Source organism: Bombus vancouverensis, chromosome 9, assembly GCF_051014615.1.
Source record: "Bombus vancouverensis nearcticus chromosome 9, iyBomVanc1_principal, whole genome shotgun sequence".
NCBI lineage: Eukaryota > Metazoa > Arthropoda > Insecta > Hymenoptera > Apidae > Bombus > Bombus vancouverensis.
The window spans coordinates 14,219,447-14,232,648 of record NC_134919.1 but is presented as its reverse complement, the minus strand read 5'-3'; the positions used below and the strand labels follow the sequence as shown (position 1 = coordinate 14,232,648).

General features: G+C 39.4%; 1 protein-coding gene and 1 long non-coding RNA gene across 2 annotated transcripts in view; both read right to left on the bottom strand.

The window, feature by feature from the left end:
- Positions 1–13,202, bottom strand: part of dlp (glypican dally-like) — a 132,381-nt gene that overhangs the window by 84,876 nt on the left and 34,303 nt on the right. The gene's annotated exons all lie outside the window — the stretch shown is intronic.
- Positions 4,678–12,999, bottom strand: LOC143303173 (uncharacterized). The gene is made up of 5 exons (XR_013059230.1): positions 12,184–12,999; positions 11,610–12,117; positions 7,730–11,512; positions 5,678–5,876; positions 4,678–5,551 (listed from the first exon to the last, which is right to left on the bottom strand). It is a non-coding gene; the product is annotated as an uncharacterized LOC143303173 (long non-coding RNA).

The following is a 13,202-nucleotide window of genomic DNA, read 5'->3' as shown; positions in this document are numbered from 1 at the left end:
ATACTTTCGTGGACCACTCCAGCTTCATCCTGTGATATCTCGAAAAGCTGAAGTTCGTAACTATTAAACGTCTGTACTTTCAAATTCTACTCTGCGCAGAATGTACATTTACATGGTTTACCGTCTCAACTCCTCGATTACAAGTATATTACGCGTCTAATGAACTCATGAGCCTTTCATTTTTCCATCATCAAACTCGCGTAAACCTTGTCACGCCGGTATATTGGTATCCCATTGAATTTCAAATGAAATCCTGTACGAAGAAACGAGGTGGGCTTTCGAGCCAACTGTACGTATAAATCGCGAGCGTAAGATTTATCGTACAGCGATATCTACCGCGTATCGTTTACGCATAATCGCGCACGAAGGCCCCCTTTTTCCATCGCTTATCCGATCTGCATCGACCGATCTGCTCGATCGAGCCACGTTCGCGCAAAATCACGTCGAGTTATTATCTGCGTATGTTGACTTGCTCGTGTAATTAGTGTCGCGGACGTGTTTGGCGCCGTTTCACACGTTCCATGCCCTGCATTTGGATATAAAAAGAAAAGAAGCAAGGTTGAGCGCGTTAGGTCCAGTTAGACCACAGGCAGCCAGCTAATTAGGCGATTAGGTGGTTGAGTATTGGGTGTCGGTGAAATCTGATCCATTGTGAATCGGGACTTGCGATATCAAGAGGATGTATATGTATGTAAAGGATAAGATAACGATAGTCCGGGCTTCTTAACCCAATAAAATAACGAGAAGCGAGCCTTAAACTGTTTACTCTTGCGACGATAAATTAGAACGAAATCTTTTCTCCGATTGATTTTTATTTTTATATCACGTAACCAAACACGTATTCGAGCTAACATCTACCGCCTTGGAAGAAACCATTTCAGAACCTGCAAAATATCTAAAATCCTCGAACCTCGAGCCAAATAAAAATACCAACCTAAACTTTGCTCGTAAAAGATCGCGAAGAAAAATTCAGTTCCGCTAATTACGCCCAGGACCTTCAAAATTTCCAAACATTCAAAGCCTAAGTTTCGTTCCTAAAAAAAAAAAAAAAAATCATTACCTCCAGAATCTTCAGAATTTCCAAACTTTCAAAGCCTAAGTTTCGTTCTTCGAAAAAAGAAAAAAGACAAAAAAGGAAGAAATCCTAAACGAAGGTGCAATAAACCACTAAACGAACGTATATCAAAAAGCCATAAAAGCTAACCACCCCACCAGCGAAGCCTCCCTAGAGAGGAAAAGGAGGCCATCGTGTGATCGCAAAAACGTCGGCGATTAAAACATAACCAGGCAGTCGCGGTCGCGAGTTCAAAAGCTGGGCTCCTATTGACTCGGAGTCATTGTCGGCAGCCCTACGTCGCGTCGTTTCGGGGGTCCGCGTTCCTTCGTTGGCCACCCTTCCACAAACACCTCCGTGCCTCCACACGCGAAGCCCGGTCAGACGAAACGTGTAGTTAAATGTGGGAGCGCCTCGGGTCAGACATAATAGTGTGTTGGGCTGCAGGTTAAACTGGCGGCGGCCGGCAGGCAGGTTGAAACGGACCGAGGAATGCAGCCGGGGCAACGAGGAGGGTAAAACGGAGACCAAAGAGGAATCCGGTCTCCTCCGCGTCTTTCTGTCCTTCCTTCCTTCTTCCCTTTCACCCCTCAACCCTCTTCCACCGTTCTCTTTTCCGCTTTGCTGGGACGAATCGCGCTGTTCTTCTACCCATTTCTCCCTCTAGCTCGCACAGTTATCCGTGTGTGGTCAATAGAGAAAATATTTGGAAAATGACTATTTAAATGACACGTCATTTGGCTCGTGATTATTTCAAATTAATTACAACGTAGTTTGTTCTAAGAAGAGAGTTGTTTATCTTAGAGATGTTTCATTATTTGGATACAACACTTTTTATTCTATTTCTTTAATTTAAAATTCATGTTTCATGAAATAATAATTTCTATTTTTACCGTCGTGTCAGCCATATCAGAGCCGTACAAAATTATAAAATGAGTTTATTAATATTTAAATGTTTACTGAAATAACAATCCACAGTGGAGATGCCGTTTAGTTCCAGGAATAAAGATCTTGTTCTGTTATTTATAATTGGAGCATAGGGGAGGTACGCGTTTATAACGAATTAAACTATTTTTAAATTGCGTTATTCTATTTAAAATCGTTGCACCTAAGAATAGAAATTGAATTGATCTCGACAAAATGAAATTACTTCCATAAATTACTTTTCAAATAAAAATAATTAATTAATTGAAACTTACGCAGCACACCGTTTCTACCTGTTATTCCTTATTTTTATTTTAAATCAAATTTAACCGACGTTTCCAGCTTTTACGTTTCTCCTCCATACCGAGTCGCGTCATCAACGACGATAATGGATCTCCCTTTCTTTTCCCCTTCCTTTTAACCGTCCACCTCATACATATCCCACTGTCCCTCGCTTTCCTCGCATTTTTCTTCGTTTCCTTGGGCACAACGTCTCCCTTCGGCTTTGACTTTCGAACCCAGGACATAGCGAAGGCTGGAGGGTTGGTCTAGTTTTGGGGGGACATGTTCAAGGGCATTAATCATCGACGATACTGCTGTTGAATGACAAACTCCAACTTCTTCTTTCGGGATATTTTTTCGTCGTGTTGTTTGCTCTGAAATTTGGAATCTTATGCTGTTAATTAACAAAACATACCGCGCAGAATAAACTTTTGTACAACTAGTAACATTAGCGAATTGACAAACTTCGACCACCTCCTATAATTATCCTCGCAATAGGACAAAATTTGTTGGTTTAGTATTAAAATAACGCTTTGGCAATTTTCAATAATTTAAATGTATCCGTAAAAAAATTTGTTTAATCTAACAAACTTCGACCACCTCGTATAATTATCCTCGCAATAGGACAAAATTTGTTGTTTTAGTAATTAAATTTAGTAGTTAATTAAAATAACGCTTTAGCAATTTTCAATAATTAAAATGTATCCGTAAAAAATTTTGTTTAATCTAACAAACTTCGACCACCTCGTATAATTATCCTCGCAATAGGACAAAATTTGTTGGTTTAGTGTTAAAATAACGCTTTAGCAATTTTCAATAATTTAAATGTATCGATAAAATTTTTTTTTTAATATAACAAACTTTCCCGGCGAAAGATCTTACGAAAGAAAAAGAAGAACTACGATTTTATAAGAATACTCGTAAGTAATTTATTCGAGATATTAATTATTATAGTATAGGTATATTATGTTAGTAGAAAATGTACTATCATCTTTATAATTATTATTTTTATTTGCATACTCGAGAAAGGAGGCTGACCTTTATTGCTGGTTTTTAGCTGGTTGAATTCGTCAGTTCTCGCGATCGATTTCAGCGATAACTGGACATTAATGATTCATTATACTGCCTGTAGCAGCCTGTTCGCTCTGTCCGATGAAGCGATCGCTGGCTTAATGCCACGTTTAATGCTCTACTCTCACCACGATCCTATTCTTCATCCAGATACCTCTTCCTCAACGTCAGAATGAATGGATGGTTGGTTGGCTTTTAAAGCGTTTCGTTAGACGTTTCATCTTTGGTCTTCATTTAAAACTTCAACGACGCAAAATGTCACCGTCGAACTGTTGTTTAACAAATCTTTCGTTTGCTCTTTTTCACTGTCGTACGATAAAACTGCCTTAGAATCATCTACCTAAAAAATTCATTCAAAAGATATGTTTTCACGGACTGTTATAAATCAAGCGACTATTTACAACATAAATACAGGTGACAATTGTTTCGTAAAAATCCATGTCCAATTAAGCGATTGTTCTTCTTAGAATACAAAAATTAATCCAAAGTCGATACATTCTTCTTTGTAACAAATTTTTGTAGCGCAACAATGTCGATAAATTTATCGCAGTTGCTCCTCGAATCGGGACAAATAATTGGAAAAATCTGCACAATTCAAACAACTCGACGAACAAGTACACGGAGCAAAATTTAAATTTCACGACGCGATTTCAAAGTTGCGAAGTATGGTGGAAAAAAAAGCTTCACGGCGGTAATTTCAGCATCGATCAGTTAAAGGTGATACCACAGCTTCCATGGCGGAAGATCAAACGTTTTATCGTGAAAACGCTTTCGTGGATCAAGGATAACGTATTCGAGAGAAGGTTTATGGCGACTGGCGTTCCTCTGGAATTTCAACAAGTGAGAAGCAGTCAGGCTATACCGTTCAAGTTGTGCGAGACGTTTTGTACGCCTTAACAATCGTCGAACAACCTCAAGTTCGCTAACTAGTTTGCTACGAAGCTAAAGTCGACCAACGTCTCGTGGTTATTTCTACGTTAGCGTTCGTGAATTCCACTCCATTCTCTTCCTGTTGGATTCATCGGTGAATAAGCGGCGCTTGAACATTGCGTTTAACTTGCTGACGTTTGTTTCTGGTCGGACGATGTCTCTGAATTCTTCTGAAGGATATTGTACCGTTTCGTTCTCAAGATGAAGATAAAGGAAGCAAATGACGTCTATGAATCTTTTGTTCAAGTTTTAGTATAGTTTAATTCGACGAGTTGGTAACAGAAAATAACATTTAACATGGCAAATGTGTCTGTTTCTACATCTTAAATTCTACCGTCTCTCTAACCATTTCAATTCAAATGTTTTATTTTCTCGAAATTGAAGAAAATCGAAGTTTTATCATTTGCATTGCGCCACCTTTGCTTCTTCTTATTCGATTGAAAATATTTAGTCGCTATTTTCTAACAGCCTATATAATACAACTTTATTTAAAAGGTAAGAGACACGAGAAACTTAGCAGATGAAATATTTGAATTAATTCCTCGTTCCAAAAGCCTCAAAATATCCAAATAAAGTTACCGTGGAATCTATAATTTTGGAATATTAAAACGTACTCGTATAAGCATATCTGTATGATCTAATAATATTTTTATTATTTATTCACCGTCTCTAAAGTTACACATGTTCGTTATACATTATATTATTGTATAGACGACAGCCGTAGGAGACCGATATCTGAATAATAAATTCATTTCTTAATTCTACGATCGCTAGACTTATGTTTAATTCACGTTTCAATTTGTCTGCGATCAACATGGGTATAATCTACTTGTATAACATGGATTTGCAGAAACAGCTACGATTTCAACGATATGCGCTAACAATCGACCAATGCTATGTCTAACTTGAAGCATCGCTACCAGCGGTAACTTTTAAAGAAAATGTTCAGCGAACAGCCTAAAGTTGGTCCTCGGCCGACTTTCAAGCCACGAACACCGCAAAGGGAACACCACGAAGACGTGTTCCCGTGTAATTAAACTTTCCACTCTCGTCGTCGCGGTGCCTTTAAAAGGAAACCCGCGGTCCGGGACATAAATTTTTCCCCTCAAATATTTGAACATCGCCACCAGAGAAGCCTAGTTTTTACCATCTCCGATAAATCCCCTCTGTTCATCCCTTTCTCTCCTTTTGTCGTCTCGTACCTCCTTTTCTTTTTTATTCGCTTCTTTTCCCACCGTGACAAGAGGCGAACTAAATGCGCGCGAATTACTCGTCGATCTTACCGGCTTCCTATTCGGATAATAAAGTCAGACTGTAAAAGAGTTATCAAAGGCAAACGACGTGGATAGCAGAGAACGATAGCGGCACGAAGCGGTCGTTTAGGCGACGCGTCCCTCGGGAGCCGAACATAATCACCTCGATTCTATGCCGGTGGAACACTCTGCTGGTAAACTGGCGGCATATTCTACCACGTTTATCGTTTATTACCGTGCCTAACGATACATTAAATTGCACGAGCATGGCTACGAAGCTACGTCCCGGCAGCTAAGACGTCTGTGAAAATTGATTCCGACGAACAAGTCGGCGGAATAAGGTTTCCAAGTAAATTTTGAATCTGCAATTGAGAATTATCGTGGATTAGCGAGTAAGTAAGAGAATAAGTATGGTAATTACAGCGCGGATTTTTATGCGTTTGCGGGCAATTTTCAATGGAAACATGCACAGAACGTAATTATATAGAAAATAGCCATATCGTTACCATATTTAACAAGTGAAACAATTATGCGTCTAGTTTTTTAACGATACGCATAGAAATATGAATTTGCATCAGTATCTTCGTCGCGTTTGATTAATCGTGGAAATATAAATCGTGGAAATTTATGATATCCTCTAGAATGTACTTTCTATTCTAAGGAGAACCGTTGAACTTCCCACATTTTTTTTCATATCGTCAAAGAAATTAAGAATTTTCGCGCTTACGTACGCAGGTGAAAATCGATACACGTTCCACGTGAAAATATTACAAAGCGACTTGTTATAATTCGCGTAACTTTATTAAGGAAAAATCAACGCCACTCTTGATATTCTTAAATCAAGTCGTAATATTTCTCCATGGAACGTGTATTGATTTTCACCTATGTGCGTACGCGCGCAGATTCTTAATTCCTTTGACGATAGGAAAAAGAATGTTGAAAGTTCAACAGTTTGCCGCTGGGTCGTTGAAAAAGGAAACTAGGGAAAAAATCGAAGCACGGAACGCTGATAGCGATCGTAAGCGTAAAGCGCGTGCACGCGCGCGGAATTGCTCAGAATCGCGAGCGTGCATAAACTAATTGAGAACAATTCGAGTGCTAAACGAATGCGAGCGTCGAATCGGGGAAAATGCGGCTGTCGTGTGCGACAGCCGGAAGAAATTCCGAATCGAATCAGGGGCCCGGATTTGCCGAGTTTCGTCCGCGTCGCGACGCGTCGATCTGTAAATGCGTTCGATCCAGATGTGGAATTTTCTCCATCTTTTTTTTTCACTTCCTTTCCCATTGCGTTTCGCGCTTTCGAATCGATCGCTGGAAAGCTTTCGTAACGTTATTTATACGGAAAAAATGAACCGCGTAATAATAAATAATTTAACGAACTTAACACGTTCGTCACCCAGCGTGATTCGGCTAAGTTTCCTGCGGAGCCGAAATCCAATCGCCGGTTCGCAGAACGTAAATGAAGCGACAAGCGGGAATTCATTGTTTATCGCCTTCGATTCATTGCAAAGGAAAAATTATTTAGTTCTGAAATGAAGAAACCGATAAGCTTTCCAGCTAGAATATTCCGAGGGATCTCACGGCAGATATCTGAGATCTTTCATTTAGTCGAGAAACATACTCGTGAGGCGTACATCAGTGATTTTTTCATGCTGAAAATATTCAGTAAACGGCGTGAAAATATATTTGAAAGTGAGGAGAGTAGTGACGACGAAGTCTGCAACTATTGGTCGAAGTGCCCAAAATCAGCACAAGTGTGTTTGGAATGTTTTAACAATTACCATGCGATATAGCATAATGTAATATTTTATCGAGAATATAAATCAATAAAAAGTATGGTATATGTTGTATATCCTTTATATAATATCCTATATTTAATTAACTCGATCAAGAAGAGCGTCATCCATACTTGGGTGACGTTACCCCACGGAAGTGTACCCGTCACGTAGACATGGGTGACGTGGCGAACCTGTTAAAGAAGTAGAGCATCAATGCGCAGAGGAATAAATTTCGATACGGTATAAAAATGTTCGTAAAGAATTTGAATAATCTTCAGCGAGGAATCCTACGCCCTCGTGAATCAGCTGGTAACGTTTATCGACCCGCGAAAAGAACGGAGAGAAGGCAAGTTAGAAAGGCGGACAAAGCTTTTAACGTCACGTAGTAGATACGTATGAAACGAAACGAATTTCATCGGCATACACCTCGCACCTACCTCCGGCGGATCAATTTAAATGGCTATTCAGAAGGGCTGAGTTACATTAATTGCGGCGTTGGAGGAAGTCCATTCATTAGTTTCATTGTTATTTCGGCCCCACAAAACTGACAGCCGGCTGGCTCCGTGAAAAAACAAGCAGCGCCACTTCCGCCATTCAGCGGTCCCACTCTCGTTTTCTACTCGATTCCCAGCCGAATCTGTTCGATGATCCGACAAAATGTTTTATTTCCGCCAGAGAGCCTCGCATCGATCCTCACACGGCGTCCAATGGAAAGACGGTGGCAATTGACCCTTTCATTCGTTTGTCTGTTACTTTTCTCTTCGTTATACGTATAATATAATACGTCTGGCCAGAGATGCGGTGAAAAAGGCGAAGCAACATGATCGTCGAAGCTTCTTCGATGCAACATTGATGGAAGGAAATGGAAAAGGGCGCGAGTCGTTCGAATAAAAGTATAATTCAGCCGGTGGAACGCAGGAAGCGAGTGTATAAATTAGAAATGTGGGCGAGAGTAGGAAAACCTTTCCCTGGTGGAGCGTTAGCAAGAAATAAATAAAGAAACGCGGCTACCCTGCTGCTTGGTAGACGATGGTTATTAAAGAAAAACGAGCATCAACGGGAAACGAAACGAAGCAGGAAAGGGACCTGAGCGGATGCACGATCGCGTTGAAACAGATACGGAAGACGAGGAAGAAAACGAAGAGGAAGAATAAAATAAAAAAAAGAGAGAAGAGAGTAAGAAATTCCGGATAAAGAAATGAGAAGGGAGGCGGAAGACGAATAAGGTATAGCCCGAAGTTGGAACAATGGTCGAAAATTGCGGGGCAAAGCCGACCAGAGAAAAAAGCTATAAGACGCTGGATTTACATAATACTTGGGATACTCTCGGCCATTGTTCCTTTGCTCGTATTAAAATGATATTGAAGAACAGGCATAGTAGATACGAGAAAGTACTTACAGGACTCTGCCGCGATCTTATCTAATTTCGATCAATTTGACACCGGAAATGAAAAGATATAAGATAGGAAAGCAAATACAATTGCTTATACAGTAAACGTTTCTATCAAGCTTCTACTCTGGCCGAGCAAATATACGGCCACCATTTTCACAGCATTCTCAGGTAATCCGTTCTCCTTAGATAATCCGTTCTTCTCAGATAACGAGGAATTAGAAGCGTACCTGCCCGTTTCTCAGGAAATATTGCGACCGCAGCAAGTTTATATAAACGGTATTGCGTTAGTGAGAAGAAAAGATGAAACTTTTTTGTTCTTTCATATTTCTCGTACGCGTACCGTTTACGAGAAAAACGCTGACTGATAACTGTGTGAACAAATTGTAGATCGACGAACAGGAAGTTATCATTACTATTATTAAATAATCCAAGTGAGAATTAAAGAACAATAGGTTATCAGCTTGAACTTACCTTTGATCGAAAATTTTAAATTAACCACCCTTCTTCCCAGTCAGACGTTAGCTTTTAATTTCATTATGATAAGAACCGTGGATTAACTTGCGCAATTAATCTCGACAAAGGGTCCGTCAACAAACAAGAAGTTTGAAAATTTCTCGGGTCTACGCCATCGAAACCGGAGATCGGCTAATTACCGATGCCTCGAAAGACGTAACGAAAAAGGAGCAGCTCGACGCGGCACTGTACACGATAAACCCCCTCGTTGATTTAACGAGGCCTCGCACGTCTCCGAAAACCCTTCAATTAAGTGATAACGTTACAATGCATCGGCCGGTTTCGATCCTCGGCTCGATATTATTGCCCGAGACCCTGTCCCTCTCCGGTGCAACGAATTCGCTAATTACCCTTGTTCAACCAGGCAAAGCTCTTTCATTAACGAGGACCACCATCACGCACGGCGTCGTATTATGTTTTAATTACACGTGTGAATTCGATACGTTTTAATTAGGTCGCGGAGCCTACGCACCGGTAGCAAAGTAACGCGAAACGAAACGCGTTCTCCTCGAATTTTACGGAGGACACTTTAATCGGAAATAGCAGCGAATATCTGTTCCACGTTCGTTAATTTTATGCGTATGAAGTTATAGACGAAGTTAAGAAGTTTAGTATAGTATTAGATTGTCCGAAACGTTTCTTTCGTTTTATGAGGAAATAATAGACGCACAAGGTTTTTCGTTTTATATTATTTTGTCGAATTACGTACGATCCATTTTGTTCTGTTGAGATAAACACCGCGGCATTTCACAGACTTGCTTTCACGTTTCTATGAAGGTGCACTGTTGGAAAAGACACGTTTGCGAAAGAAAGATATTTTTCGGACAACCTAATCGGTGGATATTTTTACGAGTGGCACCGGTGACTGAACAAAATGAAATTGACTGGGTGTCGCGAAACAAGGCGATGCATCAGAAATATTGGAATCTTAAATTCGCCGATTCACGCGTCCCAAAGATACAGATCGTCGTATGCACTGGCAACCATAAGTATCGCATCTATCGATATTTTATATAATTAATTAAATCTTTAATTATGGTATAAATTGAATGTTTCTCGCCGCTTCTACTTTCCAACTGTTTTATCATAAATCTGCTTTCGCATTACACGCATCTCGTAATAAAATACCAAATAAAGTGAGATTTGTTAGAGCTTCCCAATAAATATAACGAGTAGGTGTTGTAATATGGTCGGCAGTGTATATACGTCGGACACGAACCAAAGTATCGTATCATTATTTCACGATCAATTTTCCCCATCCACATAAACCGGGAATTTTCTTTTTCCGTCATTATCCGAATAAATATTTTGATTTGAAAAAGATATGACAGGCACGGTGGTCCCTGTGAGCGATGAAAATCCATTCGAACGAATTAAAAACAAAAAATTTATCGTTGATATTTAAATCGGCGCGCTTAAACGCAACCATCACGAGCCAGAGAGCGTAGCAATTAATTAAATACGCGCACCGTAAATATTTAACAGCGTTTACGCAACCGGGTATTTCGTGCATTTACACGACCGGCCGTGCATCGAGAGAGAGAGAGAGAGAGAGAGAGAGAGAGAGAGAGAGAGATATTTATTGTCGCGATAATTAAATCCTCTGTAATCGAGACAAAAATTCCGATCCGTGATATTCGCCGTCTCCGGTCTCGATTCGACGAACTTGTTTATCGCAAAACCGGACGTGAATAATCATTTCGATGATCCAGAAACGTTCAGACGTGTCTTCTGTCCGATTTACCATTCAAATCCGCGGATTCTCCAGGCACAATTGGGGTTGTTATCCTTGAAATTAATTAAAATTGACAAAGTTGAAGTGTAGAGAATACAAGAGAATTTAAAACGATCTAACGTCCAATTAACATCTAAGTCATTGCAGGGGTAATATTCATTCGAACAGACCAAAAGATCGAACTGTCATGTCATGAAGCAGGAAACCATTCCACTTTTAACTCTGACGCTAATAGCATTTCCAGTGAATCTGGATCGAATTTCGTGAGAATTCTAAATTACGAACAATTACACCTCTTGTCTAATAATCAACGTTGTAAAAGTCTAAAAATATGAATTTCTATAAATTTCCCTTGTGTCTCTTCGTATACGTATAGTTCGCAAGTGAATGCGTTAATCCAGTCAGCGTATACATTAGCTGTTATGCAATTGCTATATTTTATACTTTCATCGCGACATAAATCAAATCGTACAGCAAGCTAACAATTTCGCGTGACGCTTGCAAAATTTTTCTCTTCTTTTCGTGTCTCTCCTTCAACTTCTTTCCCTATTTCGATTCTCGCTTTCTTTTCGAATTTTCCTAAAAAAAAGATAAGAACTCGAATTATCCATCCAAAGTGCGAAAATATATATTTGGTCGAACGCGAAAGACATATCGCACGATACGCCAAACGTACGTTTTACGAAATTGCGTTTGTCTTCCAAATAATCCTTGTCCACTTAGCAGCCTAATCGGACAATGGCTCGTATACTTTAAACAACTGCCTGATAAACAATCACGCCAGTTCGATGCCTCTTATCAGATTTATTGCTCGGAGGAATACGTTCGAGCGTCGAGGGTGCAGAATCATTCTTTTTGTCTGTCCTCTCGACCCGATGAACTATTCGATGATATTTAGAATCGTAATTCTACGGATTGATTGGTCCGAGACACTTTTCAATCGGAACAGTTTGCATATACGTAATTAACTGGAGATTACAGTCACTTTCTTTTCTTTTCTTTTTAATGTTCACTACGACTCGCTATCTCTCGATTCATCGTTCCTTCGTGTTGTTTCGTCGCTTATCTCAGCGTTTCTTCGACTTATATAATTCGCTGAGTTACTGATTGGCTTTCTTATGAGTCCTTTAAATAAGTACGTTTTCTCGAGTAACCATTTCAGCAATTTAAAAATGTTTCTAAGTCTAAAATCATGAAAAATTTCAAGATTCCACAGAGATTTCAATTTTTCATAAAGATATCTAGCTAACCTTTTGCATACAATTTTTTCTTCCAAATATCTTTTTCGTTCACGAAACCACGGAATATTTCGAACATTTACTGTATCTGCCTGGAGATGCCTGTGCCTATATGAGGATTTTATCTGCACAACGTAAAGTACAGATTAATTTTTTGGATGAAAGGACGATTACTTCAAACAGAGTTCCTTTACACTGTCCTGTTCAGAAAATCGCAAAATACAAATGCAAACTTCTATCTTCGAATAATTATCTGCCTGAAGATGCCTGTGCCTATGTGAGGATTTTATCTACACGATGTAAAGTGCAGATTAATTTTTTGGATGAAAGGATGATTACTTCAAACAGAGTTCCTTTACACTGTCCTGTTCAGAAAACCGCAAAATACGAATGCAAACTTCTATCTTTGAACATCGATCCCCAAATATTTAACTCGCTTGGTCTTCTTTGTTTTCTGAAAACAAAACACTAAACCCCTGTTTCTTATAGCTATAAGGTATTCCTAATCCACGATCTTCCTCTGAAATGTTCGAAAGCAAAAGAAATAAGGATAATCATTCTACAACGAAAGGGGGTACACTACGGTAAATGCTTAACGCGGGACAACAAGAACGAATCTCCCTGTTTGCGAATGGAAAATCATGTTTGCGAATCCTTACCTGCGGTTTGCCGTGATCATCAGCGTTATTTTCCCTCCCAAAGCTACAGTCGTCGATAAATAGAAAAGAACATAGAATACACAAACTTTTTACCCTACGCAGAGACCATCTTCTTCCCTACTGGAAAGATCGCCGATTATGTCCCGTAGTTTAGAAAGTTACTTAGGGAACTTACCTGAAAAGAGAGAAACATTCGTATTATTAACAGTAGAACTACCGACAGTTAACACGAAGCTATTTCTACCAAACCCAGTGAAAATGACTGGTTTTTAAAAAATACGTAATAATAGAATATTTTTATATTTATTGATTTATTACTTTCTTATAGAAGAAATTCCACGTTATGTAGTAGATTTTTGATATTATTAATCC